Source organism: Macrosteles quadrilineatus, unplaced genomic scaffold (genome assembly GCF_028750875.1).
Source record: "Macrosteles quadrilineatus isolate MER2022 unplaced genomic scaffold, UCM_ALF_1.0 Scaffold_1__1_contigs__length_201487025, whole genome shotgun sequence".
Classification (NCBI taxonomy): Eukaryota; Metazoa; Arthropoda; class Insecta; order Hemiptera; family Cicadellidae; genus Macrosteles; species Macrosteles quadrilineatus.
The window spans coordinates 23,511,235-23,532,862 of record NW_026542594.1 but is presented as its reverse complement, the minus strand read 5'-3'; positions in this window follow the sequence as shown (position 1 = coordinate 23,532,862).

Genomic DNA, 21,628 nt, shown 5'->3' with positions numbered 1-21,628 from the left:
AAAAATTTGTTTGCATTTATTCGTTGTTGTTTATTAAGTTTTATAACATGTAGTTTTCAATACATAAACTTAAATTTAGAATTAAATAGTTTTAAGGTTATGCGAATGCTTTCACTTAACTTATACTAGGGGTCGTCCAGTGGTCGGAAACTCGACTACAAATATATAATGTACAGACTTCTCTATTCCCCCCCACGCTGTAAATAAAACATGTGATTTTCTGTTTATATTTCGTTGTTATTTCGTTATCAGCATGGCAACCCTTAAGGGCCATGTTAATTTTGGCTTAATTTAAAAATTCATTGTCTGTGCTTATATTTGAGGCTATTTTAATTTATATAGGTATTCGGCACATCTACAGGAAAATATCTTTCTAAGAGTATCCGTAGATTTGCCCTGCGATACACACGAGCTGAAAAAACATGTTTTAAAGAAAAATTCTTGACTATTAATGTAAAGTAAAAAATATTTTTACTAGCCCCCGCAAAGCAGTCTTCCTCTAGGAAAACTTTTGTGAAAAATGATTAGACGCTATGGATTGCGCCGAAATTGCATGAACATGTATAATTGTTACGTTGTGTTGTTGTCAAACATTACAATTGTTTGTTAGGTAATTATATATTACATTATCACTGTAAATACACTTTTCTGCGTACACTGCTGGTATTACCTGATTTGAACTAGTTTTTGTATTGAATTCAAATTCAAATATATTTACTATAGAAACTACAACAGCTTGGACCTACCAAGTTTAATAAAAGCTGTCGGAGAGGTCAAAGATCTTTAATTCAAAGATTTTAGATCAAAGATTTTTAAATATACTATTTCTAAGGTGGTTTTTTGCAGGCACTTTAACTTGAAACAAAGTAATTGGCAGCACACTAAACAATCTAAATGTAATGACATAATTAATTACTTTAAAATCTACGGAATACTATTTGGATTGCTTGTATTCCTCATTGTTTTTTTATGGTTCCTAGACCATGTTTGACCTGGTTGTTTGCACAGTAGATTGGCAGAGCCGAGCTGAGTTTAATAAGAAAAAACAGAAAAACCTGAAGGTGAAGTCGTTTGAACATAACCTCTTACTGTGAAACGCCCATGCAACAAATCCGAAAATAATAATAATAATAGCAATTATAATGCGTCAAAACTAGTATTTCTTCCCTATAAAATATTTAAAATATATAAAAAGCTTACCAAACCAAATTAAATGGAGATACTATTGTAAAAATACCTTATTAGAGGTCTCATAAGTAATTTCAACATTTAAATTCAATGAAAAAATTACATCTTAGATTGCATAAATCTTCGAGAGTAGCTCCTTAAACCTCTTTCATACTTAAATATTGCTTACAGTTCTGGTCTTGGAAGGGATGTCTCTTCAGTATTTAAAATTTAATGGTAATCTAATATGATTAGATTAAGTCAAAAATATTATAAAAAACACTCTGTAGATGTACTACTTCATCCTGTTACAGACACAAACAAAATAAGCAAATATCATAAAAAGGAAAAAATCCGTTTCACTCGATGGTTACAATATTTTGTAGATCATCTTTTCTTATAGGCAAACGTTTAGTAGCAATAAATTTTGGATCTTAAAAGAAAGATTTAGTTTAGAAAACCCCAAATTTATAATAAAACTAAGATTTGTATAACCATCTGTTATATAACCATGTTATATACATCTGTAAAAATATGCATATAATAACATAAACCAACAACGATATAGCCGTAAAGGCTATGAATGCGAATCAGTTATTCACATGTAGACATTCCATATTGATATTATAGGATATTTATTCATGCGAATTCATTCAAAAAGACACAACATTAGTTTCTCTATCGTGCTGTTTCATCATCTGATTGCATTGTTACGTTGATGAAATTGTCTCGGTATATTAGCCTTTGACGTTGAACATTAACATCACTTCACAGAGCAGCTTTCATCTCATCATCTTTGTCTTCAGCTTTGTTTTACTTTCGAAAATCGTGTCCGCTACGTGACTTACTCTAACATTTGCACACAAATGTTACGATAAATTATAATTTAGCTCCTCTACTTGCACCAAAGACAACTATATATAATTCCAGATTGATAAAATAAAGATCAACTATTGTTTTAAAATGTAATTAACGAATACATAAAAAAACTTACTTCAACAGGACGTACTTAAATACGATACGTACTGGTAATGGAACACAATGGCTTACGGTATATTATATAGCCAGTGTATAGTACAAAATAAAACTGCAAAAAAAAAAATTAAAACGCTTGATAAGAACACGTTAATAGACGATCTGTATTTGAATAGTTGTAAGAACATAATCAATGGTTTGTTAATTAGTAAACAACAAAATAAAAAATGTTATATTTTAAAGTGCATGTCTACGTAATTATTAGGATCTATCAACACGTTTTACAGTTATTTTTTTAAACCAAAAATATATATATAACAAACCTGTATTTTGCCATTCATCCAGAATGGAATAGTTAATTTAATGGTTGCGTTTTGTGTGATAACAATTCAACATTCTTTATTATTTAAATTAATCTGGTTTTTCTTAATGACCATTTATTTTTGTTACTGCAATTTTGAATAATTCGTTGACATAAGTACACACACACGAATGACCAGATAATGTCATGTAAAGGAAGGAAGTGTCACAACAAGTTTGTGGTAAATGTGATACGTTCATGGCATTAAAGTGGATACCAACAATAAAGCATTTTTTTTTTACATACAGAATCTCAACTTGATATTCATCAGTCTGTAATTAATTCTGTCAACATATTTACCGTCTAAATTAATTATGGTTAGTGTAGAGTGGCGACAGTCATCTGATTATTTAAAATTGTGATTTTTTTTGTTTTCGTTATTAATTTTTTCACTTGCTCATGTATTCCATATTATACACACGTTACTGTTATAGAATAGTCCATCATCTTGTTACTGCTCGATCCGAGCATGTTTTCTTTCTGGCTTTCAGTTTGTTCAACATGTTATTTTTTCCATGGTCTGTCTCGATCAAATGGTGATGGTCACGTACCAAAATTCCTTACCTAATATTTATACAATACCTCGTGATATTTCTTGTACAACCAAAACTCAGCTTTTAAGTACCTTTTTAAGTTTATAAAACAACGATCTTTGTAGATTTAATTTTTAAAGGCTGTATATAAGCAGATCATATTTTTATTTTTTGATAGTTAATTATTTAAAATAACGAATTGTATGTCCTGTATTCAAGACACGCTCTTCTTACCATTAGTTTACGATTGGACTATCTCGGAATTGGTATTAAAAAGGATTAAGGATGATATTCATTATCGGCACAATGTGCTATGACACATGTATTGTAGTTACATAATAGTTGTTTACTCAACGATTGCGTAAAGATAGTGTTAACGATACGAGTAGAAAAATTGAAAACTTCTACGAGTGTCGTTAACACTTTATACGCGAGTTGCGTACACTACTTTACCTATGACAGTGTTTTAATTACAAAAAAATACTTCTCAATAGCTTCTAAGAGAGGTTATGTTGCAACGAAACATTTTTCCCAAACACTAATTGCACCACCAACAATCAAATTGGCCTGAACAGCTGATTAGTTGAAGTTCGAATCATTACAATTTTACTTTTTCTCTCTCAATCCTTAAAACTCATTTGTCGGTTACCCGTGTTGTTATGAGTAAAACTATGCTGTTATGAAAGTAAACAATGCTGTTATAAGAAACTTTTCAATTCTAAGAACGAACGGATACTTAAAAAAAACGGTCGTAAGTAAAATACTTAACATTCTTTTTTTAACCTCTTAAAATATAATATGTATCTAGTAGCATATCCTCTGCAGGTGTCTAGTGGTTTTTCTACTAACGGACAAAGCCTTCCAAAGCTCTATCATCAATGGTAGTCTACAGCTGATCGTGTTTCACACATCGTCACCCGAGATAATTGGGTTTCTAACAACGATAGAAGTTAATTTAGACAACAATATCGTCATTTTACACATCCTATGGATACTGATTTTAGATAAAAAGATTGAATACATTCAGAAACGTTTATTGCGTTCTTGATATTTGCAACCTCTAAACACTCAAGTCGATTAAATTGGAAATAATGTTGAGACGATTCGTAGTTAAATACATGTTGCATATTGTGATATACTTTATATTTTATCACTCATTACAAGATATTTTTTGAATAGACAAACAATTTGACATAAGAAAATTTATCAATTACTAAACAAACAAACAAATATATTCGTCATAACTTGTATTCTTGAATAAGGTATTAATCAAGTAGATCGTACATTTAATATGAGTTAAATAAATACAAAAATAATATATACACACATTTAAGGAGAAGTTTGTCTGGTCTTTTTTGGATTATAATTTCAATCAATCCAAAACAATCCTTAAATAATTAAAAATTATCTAATTATTTAATACTATTGTAACGGGTGGTACCAAATTTATTTTCTAAATGTTGTGATTAATTTTAAAAAGTAAAAGACCTGGAAAGTTTTGATGATGCGTATAAAAGTAAAAAGGGTTTTTTCTGGTTAATATATCTAGAAGATTAGATTTTTAGGTAACTTTAAGGACAGACAATGCATTATTTTTCCGTTCCACTTTGGTTAAGGTCCCCCATACACTCTATACAAGTAACATGTGCGAAGTTATGATTACAAGTCCTGATAACCAGCCAATCACGAAGTACAATGAAGGTCCTCTGTGTGATACTAAGCTGATGAAACCAAGTTGATTGGACGACAGTCAAGATTTAGCGACATGGACAAGAGATTGGATGTGGACATAGTAAGTTAGGCTAGGCGAGGTTATTTTCAAAATTATCCATCTTCAACCTATAGAAATGTAATCATAAACGTAGTTCATTGAACCTACAAAAAGTGAATTAAAGTGTTGTATATGTATTTAAGAAACATTGGATAATAAAAAAAACTACGCTATAAATAGCATACTAATATTATGAATGTGAAAGTTTGTGTGTTTGTGTTTGTTTGTTTTAAGTTCAATCACATATTAACTACTGGACGGATTGGGTTTAAATTTAACATGATGATAGCTCACATTCCCGATTAACATATAGGCATATTCTTATCTCAAAAATCCATTCGGGCTCCGCCTCAGTGGCTCTGTAGTTCCCCATGTTAACCTTATGAGTATTCATATTTAAAAGGAATTAAAGAATTTAGTCTGCTGTTTCAACTAAATAATCTAAAGTTCTAAAGTTCTAAAGTTCTATGATATGCAATAGCATTAAAAAGTTATAAGGTTTACCAACAGGGTGCAGCATTATTATTTTTTCATTTATGACAACATCTAACTTGAACTAAGCAGCAACAAAAAGCTGTGATATGCAATGAGAATTATCAAAGTAGGATTGTTCACAGTTATGTTTATGTTTTTAATATAATGAATGGCTTGTGATAATTTGCGAATTATTGATAGTAAATTACTCTATAGTTTAGGTGCAATTGTAGAACGTTATGACTTTTGTCCTCCCTTATTGCAAACGCAAAGCTTGAGTATAACTGCAATAAGCATTTTATTTTTATATGCAATCCCGATACGAAGGACAGGTTCTCTGCTAGTAAAAATATAAGTAAACATGTTTTCTGAATTAACTCATTAAAAGACTTTCACCTTACTTACGATATTATCTTTAACTAAAAAAAGCAGATAATGATTTTTAGATTATTGAATATAATATTACAGTTGTAGCTGTGATCTATTTTCGAATCTTATAAAATATTATAAAAAAATAACTTCTTGATCAACATTGTACGTGTTATTAATTTTTTGGAAAGTAAATAAAAGATAGGTCTACTATCCCTCAAATCATAAATTTACTCTTATACTGTTAACTCACAACACGGCTTCCAAAAGGCGTTCGACTCACTTACTCATATACTTTTACAAAACCTCAAAAGTACATATTAAAGGAGAAGCAATGTAAATAATAAAAAAACTATCTTGACCATAGGTACCAATGTGTTGAATCCACACCAAAACCAACGAAAACCTTCCAGAATAGTCTACTCCCTTTTTGCTTCTCATCTTAGTTACGGAATAGCAGAATCGAGATCATCATCTGCCAAAAACATGGACAAATTACTCATCCTTCAAAAGAAAGTGCTGCGAACAATATGCAGGATATACTTCCTAGAACACTTTGGACCCCTATTCATCCAGCTAAAAATCCCCACTTTCTTCTAACATTACATCGTAAAAAACATTATCCTAGCAAACAAAATCTAATCTAACACTCCAGTCACAATACAGGGTGAGTTTCTACTGACCGTGTTAACTTCGCCAGTGGGTTCTACTCACTAAAAGGAACAAAAAAGTTCCTATAAACCCATGTCCGATTTTCGACCGTTTGGCTGTTTTGGGGGATTTTGTGTTTTTCTTATTTTATTAGACTTTGCTCCACAATTTATGTAATAAAAACTTAACCAATTCCTTTAGAGAGTTATAATTAAAATCATTGGAAAGAACATTAAATTTGCTATAAATCAAAGGTTTCATTCAACAATTATACCATTACATAGTCCACGTTATAACCAAAATAAAGTAAAAATGTCATTAAATTAATTAATTACGATAATTTTCATGGGCCTCCTTTGATACATAAACCTGCATTTATGCAATGTTGAAATGCATAAAAAAATTGTCATTTTAATAATTTTTCAAATGATATGCTATTCAATACTATTATTGATATAAACCAGTGAGAAATTACTAATAAACTACAATAAAACACGGTTTACAGATTTTGTTTTTGCACAGTTTTTACTGTTAATAATAATTACTGTATTCATCATGTTGGCATAATCTTGATTGGTAAAAGGCTCCATATTTTAATAAATTTTGAAAAACTCTTAATTGACTTGGAAAGTTAAAACAGCAAATTACTCAACTAGGTATGTTTAAGCAGCTGAGTTATCTAGCTATAGATGACAAATCAATAAAAGCTGACTTAATCAAGCACAAGGTAAAACTAATTACACAGCATTTAAGAATCAGACACACTACATCTTTGAAAATGTGAAAAACCTTGAGTTTATACATTTTATTAATTCAGATAATTTTAATAAATATTTAAAAGTTAAAATAATGTACAAATTGTATCAGATAGTTCAATAAAATACATCATGGAGTATACAGTAATTATTATTAACAGTAAAACTGAGCAAAAACAAAATCTGTAAACCGTGTTTTATTGTAGTTTATTAGTAATTTCTCACTGGTTTATATCAATAATAGTATTGAATAGCATATCATTTGAAAGATTATTAAAATGCCAAGTTGTTTATGCATTTCAACATTGCATAAATGCAGGTTTATGTATCAAAGGAGGCCCATGAAAATTATCGTAATTAATTAATTTAATGACATTTTTACTTTATTTTGGTTATAACGTGGACTATGTAATGGTATAATTGTTGAATGAAACATTTGATTTATAGCAAATTTAATGTTCTTTCCAATGATTTTAACTATAACTCTCTAAAGAAATTGGTTAAATTTTTATTACATAAATTGTGGAGCAAAGTCTAATAAAATAAGAAAAACACAAAATCCCCCAAAACAGCCAAACGGTCGAAAAACGGACATGGGTTTATAGGAACTTTTTTATTCCTTTTAGTGAGTAGAACCCACTGGCGAAGTTAACACGGTCAGTAGAAACTCACTAATCACAACACCAGACACAAAAACAATTAAAATCAGCCACAAAACAGTTTAAAAAAGTGTATAAAAAATCCCAACATACAAAGGATTTAAATACATAAATCTCCCTTAGAAAAATATCTCAAATTACAACACATTTGTAAAACACTTAACAATTAGCTTATAAACAGACTATGCTACTTCACAAAGGAATACATACAAGAACACCCTGACACACACCTACATTGGGCTTGCTAAAAATGAAATGTTGGCAAGAGGATAAAGAAGGAGAAACTTTGACGACTCGCCGATCCGATTGTTCAGAAGAAAGAAGAGCTAAAATTTAAATATAAAAAGTAAGTGGTGATCGATTTTGATTGGACAATTCAATCTCCAGACCAAATAGGTGAAGCTACATTACATTCACATATTGGGTCTCATGATGATTCAAATTTTCAATCGAAATCAATCCCCACTTACCATATTTTATGTATATTTACCGTCTTGGGAGTTAACTAACAGTATAAGCATAAATATAATGTTTTAAGTGTTATTAGACTTATCTGTGATTTACTTTCCATAAATATTGTCAAGCCTCAGTCAGTAGTAGCAGTTATGTTTTATTGTATTTATTTCCAATAAATGTTTAAGTTTATTTTCAGAGTCCGAACCTTTCCTAATCTAAAATACGTAAATAATTAAGTTTTTATATTGAATGCAAGATGATGATGACTGTTTGGATACCACTGCAGCTATGAATGCATTTTTTTGCTGGAAACACTTCACACTTAAGAGTTATATCTTCGATTAATACAAGATTATGTAAAATTACCTTACTAAAATGTGGAGTTTAATTTCAAGTGTAAATAATATTGTCACTATATTTAGTCCTAATTATACATATCCTTCTTCTTATTTTCATTTAGTTCAGTTGACATTACAATGGTATAATATAGGTATAATGGATGTGTAATACTTTTTATTCAACAGTACTAAAAACAAGTATAAATTGGCATTTCGTATTTAATACATTCTTTTTTCATAATAGAACACGCACATTAAAATTAGCTACGTTTACGTATGATATGTTATTTTATTTTATTAACAAAAAGCTTAAGGATTTAAAATTATAATCCGTGTTTAGTTAAAAGGTATCTATGATGAGATCATATACTGGCTTATATTTAAAGGGCCATAAATAAGTCAACTTTAATAAACATTTGTAGGTGTGAATATAATAGATTTATTAAAATCAACAAAAACCAACTCTGGAAACATTGTTTGCAGAAGCTGTAATTTGCTCGTATTTCAAACCCTACTCTCCGGTGTGTAAACCAATCCATACGGCAAATAATGATTTTAGACTACCTTTCTATATGATTGTAATAACAACGAAATTGGATTCGTATAACATTATATGTATACAGAGAACTATATATATTTATATATGTATATATATATATCATTGTTATTGTTTTGTATATGCCACAACTATTAAGAAGAGGTCAAGTCCAGTTTATAATATATTATCAAACTAATATTTTAAAAAACTATTACTTTTAAACACTTACAATAACAGAGTAATAATTTAATATTAATTGGTTTAGTTTCAAATGTAACTATATTGGTAAGTTTGCATGAGTTCTAGTTTCCTGTAGAAGGAAGGCCAACCTTAGACATAGGGCTTGTACCTATATAATGTCAACATTTTGTTTGATGATATCACTTTTTAATAAACTAAAGAGAAATATCATATGAGACCAGGATAAATCTCAAATTTGAATGGCTAGCTTCCATATTTGCTACTGCATTTCTATGATGATAATGTGATCCTTAGATTGCAGTGGTTTATTGGCATAGCTATATTTATAAAAACATGACAAAGGCAAGCCATCGACGTATGTCTACAGCTGATCGCGTTTCATACATCGTCAACTGGAATAATTGGGCGTCTAACAAATGGGCTGATAATCAACGTGCCTGTAAAGAACGTTTTGTGTATAAAAAACGTGTGCTACGAAACTTCCCTATATAAAACTCTAGTGCTAATTTCAACTTGATAACCAATGAAGTATAAGTTTTTTTATAATTATGTCGTTCAATGGTTATTTGATAATAAATAAATAACGCATAGTATTAAACTATTTTAACTATCCTGCATCTTTCATGTAGAATATATAGATATCCCTTTAGCACAAAGACCTTGCTCAATTTATATTGCTCGAATATACGCCAGAAATTCGATTATTGTTCAGTTTTCTGGTCTACTTATCTCTTGGACCAATGCAATAGGCATGGATAGCATGCGATAGGCTACATAGAAGATTTGCTCGCAATGTGGTGGCAAACTTCAGATTTGGAACTAAATCATGCCTCTTTTGAAACGGCGATGGGGGCTGACATAATTTTCCATTAAAAATATTTACGGATGCTATCAACTGTGAATAAATTTTATGATTCCGAATTCTGCATACCTAACCGAATCAAATATGTGTCCAGAATTATTACAAAAAGATCATAACCCAACAATTTTGAACAAAATGATCCTGTTCCTAGATTAAACATTCTACGTTGTTAGAGCCACATTGTAGTTTTTTCAATGACTTCTTTGATGGTCTAACCCTAGCTTCCTTGGAAAGAAGAGTGACTACCATCCTACAACACATTTTTTCAATACAAACAAAAAGTCATTTGTGGGGAGCTATTTGTGAAATTGTGTCACTAAAGCAAAGTCAATAGGTGAAAATGTGCAGGGGTAGATGTTTCTTGCGTTAGATAACATATTGTTGAAGAAAATGATTGTTCTGTATTGCCTCCATAGATACTCTTCAGTCCTGCTCTCCTGTATAATTGACAGGAGGATCATTTCCTAATTTATTGTCTGCAAAGTTTGGTTTCTGTTATGCTTGCACCATGGTCGTCTTTGCTGATGCATCAATTGATTAGTATTCAAGTTTGTACTCATGATTGAAGCTTCCATAATTTTTCCCTCAATTATATCAGATTTCATTTCCAAACATTGTGTCTTCCGCAATTAATCATCGAATTTATTGTGTTGCGATTTACCCTTGTTACTTAATTTTATCGAGGTTATATTTTTTTACATCATACTACACAGAATCACATACTTTTCCATCCGTATTGATAGGCTGGAAAGTTTTCCTTTGCCGTGCCTTCACACGGTAAAGTAATACAATGTACTTTCACCGTGCACTGCATGGTAAAAGCTTTTTACGCTACATTACACTGTTTTGACGAACTTCCCACGCAAGAATTTAGCCCAGAAAACAGCTGTTTGCCGTCGGCTTAATCTAATGGGGTTTCATTACGTAGGCCTACTACTGTACTGTAATGAGTTTTACCGGACATCAACCAGCTGATTCACTGTATATATACTGTATTTGACAATGAGTGAGAGTGGGTTAGTTTATAAACAAAATAATAACCTCTCTTAGAGGTTCCTTAGTCCTTTATTCGGTGGTAATATTGTTAAGGATTTGTACGGATTTATTAGTACTAGTGGTCGTCCTGTGGTCGAAACTTGACCAAAAATAATTAATGTACAGACTTCTCTATTTTCTCCACACACTGTAAATAAAACATGTGATTGCGATTTCTTCCATTTGTTTTGATTTTCTGTTTACATTTTGTTGTTATTTCGTCACCATCATGGCAACCCAGTTGGTCCATGTTAATTTTTTGAAGTTTTCAAATTAGTTTTTTGTGCTTATTTTTAGCCTATTTTAATTTATAAAGGGATTCTGCACATCTACAGGCAAATATCTTTCTAACAGTATGCGTAGATTTCCCCTGCGATGCACATGAGCTGGGGAAAAAGGTTTTAAAGAACCATGCTTGCCTATTAATATATAGATAGATTGCGTAAAATATCGTACGTCACTCGTCCAAAATGCGTTTACCGGACTCGTATGTATGGTGCAACCACACTCGTCCGATGGGAACAATCACACTCGTCCGGTAAACACCTATTTTCAGAACTAGTAACGTAATATACTATTCCTGTTGATTATACTTCCTGCTGATTATACGTCCTGCTGATCAAGAAGATATTTGTTGATTATAGTCTATTGCATTGTTATTTACTTCACTAATTAAATAAAAAAATATTATTTTTCGGCTATCTTTCTCATGTCTTGTTCTTGTTACTTTTATTAATTTTGATAGTTATTACAGTACTAATTTACTGAGATTGAAACAAATGATATATTATTTAATGATGGCATACCAATTTTTACAATAATTGTATCAACTAAATATTGACGAAAGGTCGTCGTCTGCGGGTGAGTATCCAATGAAGCTGGCGACGTTTCCTTTTTGTATGGCCATGACGATTCGTTGAACTAGGTCCTTGCTTTAGAGTCATCTGTTTTTTTTTGTTTTTTTTTTTCAATCAGCTTGCGGCCTATTTCATTTAACCAGTTCTTGCCTTCTTCGCACCATGGCTCAGCAGTTTCCACAACCAGCACGATTTACTTAAATAGTTAGTAAGAACGAAGAAATTATGTAAAATTGAGTCAAAAATTATAGATCTGTTTACAAATAAATAAAAACAAATGGAAATGACTAAACAATAATGAACAAAATGCAAGTATTTTAAGTTTGATTTGATTAATTTAGGCAAGCGTGCATTTTGTTAACGCCACGAATTACTTAATCAAACTTAATAAATTATTGCTAAACGAAATAAATTCGAGCTGTTATGTCATACATTTTAACCAACTGATTACCAAACTTAAACTAAAATGAGCATCTTAATTTCATTATTGAAAACACTTTAACAATTACAAGAGTTTTGCTTGAAATTTCGTTCCACCCTAACTAACGTTATCGGGATAAATATATGTAATCTTTCCTGAATCGCTACATTAAGGTTCCGTCGGGAATTCAAATCATCAAGCTTTTAAGGATGCAACGTGTTATCCATGTAGTGACACGCCAACTGTACATTATCTTGCTGTATTCATGTTACTTTATCCAGGCGACTGCAGTAATTTTGCGGGCCACATACACTAAACTATCTTACTAATATTATAAATGTGAAAGTTTGTGTGTTTGTTTGTGTGTTTGAAGTTCAATCACGCATAAACCACTGGACAGATTGGGCAGAAATTTGGCATGATGATAGCTTACATTCCCGATTAACATATAGGCATATTCTTATCTCAAAAATCTTTTCGGGCTCCGCCCCAGTGGCTCTGTAATTCCCCATGTTAACCTTATGAGTATTCATATTTAAAGGGAATTAAAGAATTTAGTCAGCTGTTTTAAATAAAAAAGTTGGTTCTATGATATGGAAAAGCATTACAAAGTTATAAGATTTACCAACAGGGCGCAGCACTATATTTTTTTGCATGTATGAAAACAGCCGATTTGAACTAAGCAGCAACAAAAAACTGTGATTCGCAATGAGAACTGTCAAAGTAGGATTGTTTACAGTTATGTTTATGTTTTTTTAATTTCATGAATAATTTGTGATATTTTGCGAATTGTTGATAATTTATTTTTCTCTATTGTTTAGGTGAAGTGGTAGAACATTATGGCTATGGTAGATGTGTAATAGGTGCTATAGAATATTGTAAATTTAAAAAAGCAAATTTTATCAAACTGTGTCCTCCCTTATTGCAAACGCAAAGCTTGAGTATAACTGCAATAAGCATTTTATACTTATATTCCATCCCCGTACGAAGGACGGGTACTCTGCTAGTAGTCTATAGATTTTTCATCACTATTACCGAGTAAAGTAAATATAATTTGCTGACCATTTGCTTTGTATATATATATTTTTTAAGACCGTTGTAAATAGACTGAAGTATACAATTATGTATAGTGTGGTTTAGTTAGCAATATTTCTTACAATTAGTGGGAAAACATATTATTTTAGTTGTGATAATTTTTGTATGATTAAGTTGTTTGCAATCAGTGGAGCGTGTAAATTGTGTTTGAAATAAAAGGTTGGTGCTAAAAACAACGTTGATTGTTAAAAGGAGATATTAAGCTATCTAGGGGAAGATATTTGTAAGCCCAGTAGTGTTAAATATATACAAACAATTCAATAAATGTACTGTTACTAAAATTCCGAAATATAGCATTTATAAACAAGCGATAACCACACTGTTTTTGAAATAGGAATAATATTTTCTTAATTAATTGTTAAATGTACTAAAATATCTTAGGCCTAATTCCTAACGTTGCAAACATATTTCGCACACATTACACGCATATGATAAAAAAAATTGCAACGTATTATAGAGCCATAATGCATAGGGATTTTGTTAATTGTTAGTATCTGTTATCTGCATTGGTTAATGCACAAATGTCGAGAGAAAAGCTCATCTGCAGAGCAGTTGATACCTGTTCTTATCGCGTTGATAAGAGTTGCTCGCTCGCAACCCATTATGTAATGGATATTGTGATGGAACATGATTGCGTTATGGATTTTTAGTACAAATCTACACAGTCACGTCAGCAATTTCATTAATTTTATTTATTGTTGGGATGGATGTCAATTTGGGAAATAAAAAGTTGTTTGAGCTACTCGACAGTTACTATTCTTAAAATTACAAAATGAACACAAAAATATATATTTTTTTTTTAATAAAGAAAAAAAATGAATAATAAAAAGTCCATGTTTCCAATCAAAAGATTTAGCACTTCGGCAAAAATTCTCGTGCATTGTTTGTACGAATCTTCGTCTTGTAGATGTTCTTCATTATATAGACGATTAAATTGTTAAAAAATATCTCTATTTCTACTTTTTAGTGGCATTCAATGGCTTTTTATGTTTCTGTAGTTTCCAAATCGGTTCTTTTAATGATTGCTCAAGACATACAGTACTGTGTCAATTCAACTTATTTTAATTTGGTGAAATCTACTTAATTCCGTAATCGAATTGGTCCCCACGAAATATCTCAAGCTAGGAAAAAGGTAGCAGGCTGTTGAGGATTCGTTTCAAAGCTTAAGGTCCAACAAGGGCGGTGTTAAAAATATCAGAAGTGTCAAAAATTACCCTTGCTCTGCCATACAGGCTGTCAAAGAACCAGTAATTTTCTTATTGATGTACTGCTATAGTGTTTCTATAAGCGGGTTTAAATATATCAGCTGATCTAAACATTGCGTATTTGTTTGTTTATTGATTTTGGTGTTCTGTTTCAGGTTATAATGGTAATGCAGTATTGACTTGTAATCTTGTTATAGAAAGCCTACGACTAAATGTGTAAAAAAGTGTGTATTTAATTTCACTTTGTATACATAACTAAAAATCAGCAATTGCTGCTATGTTGCCCTGTAAATATTAAATTGTCCAGGTTTTTTTCACTTTTTTCCATTGTAATATGTACGAAACCTCAAATTGAAATAGTAAATATTTCATTTCGACTATGTCAGTACAATTAAATATTTGTGACACGTGTTTCCTTGAATTGCAACTTAAATATTAACATAAATTACATTGACCAGCTGATCATAATGTGAATAAGTATGTTCTTCATAAACATTGCATATACACTTACATTTGTAGCTGGTTAGGTTGTATGCTAAATGGATATCGGTAAAATGTTGGATTTTTTGTTTAATTATGGTTTCGTAATGTACATAGCATGCACCTGTTATGTATACACACTTTTATTTATACACATAAACTACACATTTATTTTCATATGATCTATTAGTCTTACCTCATGCCCAATAGTTTATCAGATAGATTAATTTATAAAACTTTTCTTTAAAGCATATATAAATTGAAACATATGTAACAATAGTTTTGGACAAGCGATGACGTCATGCGACATTTATTTTTTTCTAGGATAAATAGATGGTTTGTAATGCATTGTTTTACATTACATAAATTTGTTTATTGTATGATTCCGTAATTGAAATCATTGTTGATCTATGGGTTTCACTATAAAAATATATGACCATTCACAAACTATATACATATTTTAAGAGAAAAATACTAAATATTCCCGTTAAATGTTGCTTACAAAATAATTGATACCGGGATTGAAACAAACCATATCCTTACAACAAGCCAATCAGCGCACAATGGAGGTCCTCCTTGTGATGCTAGGTTGATGAAACTAAGTTGATTGGACCTCGGACAAGACATGGCCAATCAAGAGCTACAAAAGCTATAACCAGGTATGTTAAATTACAGCTATGTAGGTTAAGATTAAACTATTGTACCACCTACACCGGTCACGGTATTAATATTACCAAACAAGTAATAAGAGATAAAACGTTATTGCCCATCCAGTATTTTCGCAGCTTAATAAATATCGACTTATTTTTTATGTTTTATTTTATTTCAGACCGTACTTTTACGTTGGAAAAATTATAAAGAAAATATTATACTTATAAAACGTAGATATTCTACCTTTTTCATTTTTATTTTATTTTACATACCAACGGAAAACTCAATTTTTAAAGGTTTATTTATTGCACAGGGCAATAAAATACGACAACAGTGTTGGCTCAGTATTAAGCGATTGCTTTTCAATAACAATATTAAGTGTATACACCATTTTCCCTTAATGGTCACAACAATTCTTTCATGGGAAATGTTATGGACATGTGCACTATGGTGTTGAGAGTTCAACACAGTTTATAATTTAACCTTTCTCTAGAATATCATCAACATCAATTCGACATTAATACGTTGAATGCGACATTATATTTATGATTCTCTGAAACCAAGCAATCGTAATAATCTAACGGAGAACAAGTTATATGCATCTTGTTTATTGCTATATAATTGCCTTTTAGCTGGCCAAATCCTGTAAGTTTTTGTCTGATATGTTATGTACATTGATGAAGAATCAGTAATAAAAAATATGCTCAGAAAGAAAACTTAGTGAAATGTAGAGTGTTGACATCAGCTACCTTGATTTGAATTGTTATTGTAAAACCGAGCATTTCGGGGATATTTGCAGTAAGTTCTAATCGTTTTCATAGACATTTCACAATAGGTAAGCATTAAATAACCATTAATTAATAACCATAGGATAAGTGTTATCAAGGCGTAGTGAACAGTTGGTATGTGATTAAGATAATAAGTGTGTGAGGCAGTTGGTGATATTTGGTCTTATATTAGTATATACACGAAACATATATATTTATATTGCATAAGTACTGTATCCTTGTAACAAAATAAAAAATAACAAACTGTCATATGTACTTAATTTTAACTCGTGTCTCAAATTTGTTTATACAAGTTAAAATTTTATTTAAAACTATAATTACTTTTCAAATAATTGCCGTCAAGTCCAATAAAGTAGTTCTGCATTTACAGTGTGATTAGATACGTTTATTGTACCTGTTTTGGTTCTACCTTTGACTATTAATACAACAACGTTCTGCGAAGGTCCAGTAACAATCGGCATCCCCACAAATCTCAATCACCCGGTGTGAAGTTGGCGCTATCTGTGATGTTGCACGCCAACTGAGCATTAATAGGATACAACAGCAGTTCGTGCTGAACAAAGTTTGTAAGAAAAAGTTTTTATATTTATCTTTGGATACAGTTGAAGAATGTAGGTGGTTCTCTAAATGTGGATTAAAAAACTAGTTGGATTTCATCAACCCCTAACATTGACATGTAAAAAGAACGACTACCGGTATGTGCGGAACATACTCTTTTTTTCATGAAATCAATGATTATGCATAAATATAAAAACATTATTATCATCATTAATTTAACAGCTATTGAACAAGCCTAATATTTATTTCGTAAACTTACATCTGCAGTCCTAATAATTGTAAGAATACCTATATATGGTGTCCACGTAAGAGGTGTCTCAATTTGATTGTGGAAAAACGGCTTAACGTACAGGGATGAAATACAATTATTTCCCGCTAAATCAACCCTAAGGAATAACGTAACAATAATTTTAACTTTTTTTCGATACAGGGTGTGCCATACACTGAGGATCACTAGTTCGAATCTCGGAATTTTCGGATGTAAACATAATGTTATGTTATACGACATCTTTAAGGTATTTAAAAGACAAACATTTTGGCGAAAACAGAAATGAATGATCGTTTCCCGTTTCAAAATGGCGGCAGTTTATTTGGAAAAGATCAATACGTTTTTAATAATCTGTGTTTCCTATACCAAAACACTTATCCCTTATCCGGTTGAATTTTCTTACTCGTTATGAAATTAGCTTCACTGTGATATGATACAAGTAACGGGGGTTTTTTTATAATACAAATTAAAAAAAACATATTTTTTTAAATTGGCAAATGCAAAGTGTTCAATATTTTCAAATAGCAACATATGTCAAGTGGCATATGAAAATTTTTGAGGTTTTATATTAACTCATATTAACTTTGTTATTCAAACTTACTTCATATATCTTTTAATTTTTGTGTAAATAAGAAAAAACCTAATTTTCCTATATCAAATACATGTTATTTGGGTTTAACACTAAAGGTCCCATTTAAATTAGGGTTCAACCCAAAATAGCATGCATTTGATATAGGAAACTTAGGGTTTTTTGTTATTTACACAAACACTAAAAGATATATGAAGTAAGTTTGAATAACAAAGTTAATAAGAATAATAAAAAAAAATATAAACAAATGTGCCACTTGACATATGTTGCTACATGACAATTTTAAACAATGGGCATTTGCTAATTTTCCAAAATATTTTTTTAGAATTTTTATTATTTCAAAAACTCTTTACTTGTTGCATATCACAGTAAAGCTAATTTCATAAAGAGTAAGAAAATTAAACCGGAGAAGGGCTAAGTGCATTGATATAAAAAACACAGAATATTAAAAACATATTGATTTTTTCCAAATGAACTGCCACCATTTTTAATCGGGAAAAAATTCATATCTTTTTTCGCCAAAATGTTTTTTCTCTTAAATACTTTGAAGATAATTTATAAGATGACATATGTTTACATTTGAAAATTCCGAGATTCGAAATATTTTTACGTTATTCCTTGGGGTTTGTTTAGCGGGAAATTATTTTATTTTATCCTTGTACGTTCTTCCGTAATCAAGATGAGACATCTTCTATGAAACACCCTGTATACTGCATCTAAACGTCCAATGATACACAGTTCAACATTGAAACAGAAATCATTACTCATGTTGAATTATTCTATTAAAACTGCAAGTGATAAAACAAACAATTAGTATTAAATTCTTCGTTTACTAGTGACAAATTTATTACGTAATACACAAAAAACAACGTAAGTATTGTAAGAAACAGCTAAAAATGGTATCTATATACTAAAAATATCAACGATATTTATATAAAATGACCTTAAAATCCGATTTGTAATAAACTATTAAATAGTTCCACATGAACAACAGACGGTGAGAGAAGATATAAATATTGGTGATAATAACAAGATCTTAAGCTCTCTTCAGCCACAATTTCTTTATAATTATGGTATACTGTATAGGAAGAATATCATTAGAAACATCAAATACCACTGCTGCAAATGGTCTCTAAACTTGTATTGACTAAATCTATGAGCCTAGAATTTAGTATCTAATAAAGTATGGACTTCTTTCTTATGTTTCAGAGTAAAGATGAATTAAGAATGTATTAATTCATCCGTGATTGAGACTAGGTAGAAAAACGCTTTAATAAAAACAGTGAGCATTACTTTATAATACAGCATTAAGGTGCATTCATATACCTATCAAAAGTTTAAATTGGAAAGTTTGTTAGGTCAAAGAATATTGTCATAGGAAATCGTATTGATGATTATTAATATGACAATTAGTACTGAAACTGTTCCAGGAATACTTGGTTGATATTCTATAAATATTAATGAACATGCAGTATCAATATTTATTAAAGAGGGATAGTGTAGTATAACAAATTACCTGGTTTTCTGTAAACCAGCCGTCGTTAAGATAGTATCTACTGCAGTCACGCATAAGTTATCCTGCAATAATTAATCCTCTGGCGTTATACCATGTATAGAATCATAATTTCGTTTGTAATTCTGTCGGCTTTATATTCCTATGATTAAAGAAATATTTTTTTAATGAAATTCGTTGTTCAAAACGAGATTTAAAAGGAATTCGTTTATAGCAATATAATATGATATCCGTTTTAATATGTGTCACATATTTATTCATGGTATGAAGCGAATTTAGCAAAAACATTGCGATTCTACTAAAACTTATTTTGTATTATCAAGAGTCGTAAGCATTATTGCTGTTAAAAATATTATGGTTCGTAGTTTTTCCACAAACTGTATTAATCAAATAACAGACTCATAAATCATCGTATCAAATTTTATGATTTTACATCCGCAAAACCTGTTCTGTGTTCTGGCATATAAACTCAAAAATTACAATACAAGTTACGTCACATGATTTTTTGTAATTTTCTACGAAGTGTGATATTAAGGTTCAGTACAAACTGTCTTTATACAAGATTAGCAATACAACATTACTTGTCCTGATAAGACAACGATTGTAACTAAAACCACTTATTTAACGTAGTATGATGGTATACTTCGATTATTAAGGATCGTATTAGGCTGTGGCATTTTTGTGTTTTAGCTGCATGATTGTATTCAGGATTTCTTTATATTACTTTGCATTCGTCTTCACATGGGATTACTTATGTTAAATTAATTAATTTGGGGAAAATTAATGAGTGGTGCTTTGTTGGAGAGTTGGCATGATTGATGAGCTGGAAGATGGTCAATTTTATACTTTCTTTATTGAAAGTTTGTTTTTCGATTTTGTCGTGTTCACTTGTTCTAAAATTTGTTTAACAGTTTTGTTGGATTTTATTTTTATAAATTAATGTGGATTATTTTTTTGAAAATCATAGGGTTGGTGTAGTCTTCTTTTTTGTCAAGGTCGTTTGATCTATTTTATACTTACAAGCCATATACACAATGTATTACGTGTACATGCCATTATTCAACCTTTTTAGAACTTAATATATCCAATGGTTGAACAGCTCATCATATATTAATCGTAGTCTAATTCAAGTCACTAATAACGGTAAAGTTTTGATTATTATATTAATCAATTATTTGGCGGTTTACATATATTTAGCTGCTGCTTATATTAGTTCATTCATTTAATTGGGATAATGCAAGTAAACTCAAACGTATTGTCAATTGTTTGACTTTTTATCTTACATATATACGAAAAACATTTGAACGATTCGTCCTCTGAGAACATCAAAACGAAAAAAGTAAATCGGTTCCAGGGTAAAATGTCACCGTGCTTGTCTACGGCAATAGCGCTTTCATATTGGAAAATTCTACCATAAAAAATAGTAATAATAATACAAATTTTCGAGCGATGCAAGTTTCTTTTTGATAATTTATTAAGTTAGGGGCCTCCTTCACGTTATTTTCATCAATGTTTTTAACAATTTACAACGTCTATTCATCAGATATAACGTCTCAAAGTACATTCTATCTAATAGATGTATGAAAGTTTTAATTATATATAAACCACTGGACCTGACCTTGTCCCGTATGGTTGGCTTGGTTTTCGTCTATCCAGGTTGGGTGTAAATATTACAAATAGCGAAATATTAAATTATTGATTGTTAAACAAAAAACAATAACAATATTATTTTATACATAAAACTTAATTATCTCTTCTATTCGGGATATAAAACCCCAAACATTGGTGATTGGTATTGGGGTCTTGTATTTACAGGTTCATTTTTAAAGTGTTCATATATAGATTGACAAAGAAATGTATTAACAAATTATTTAATAGCAAAAAGGCGTTTCGGAACATGAATGTGAATATACGTTGACACTTTCACTCAAAAACCGATAGCTTATATAAAAAAAATAATTAGCATAATAAGCCATTTTTAGAAATATTTTAAAGGATTTCAGGTGAAACTTATTAAGTTTATGTGAAATAATAACCCTTAACATTTTAATTTAGACC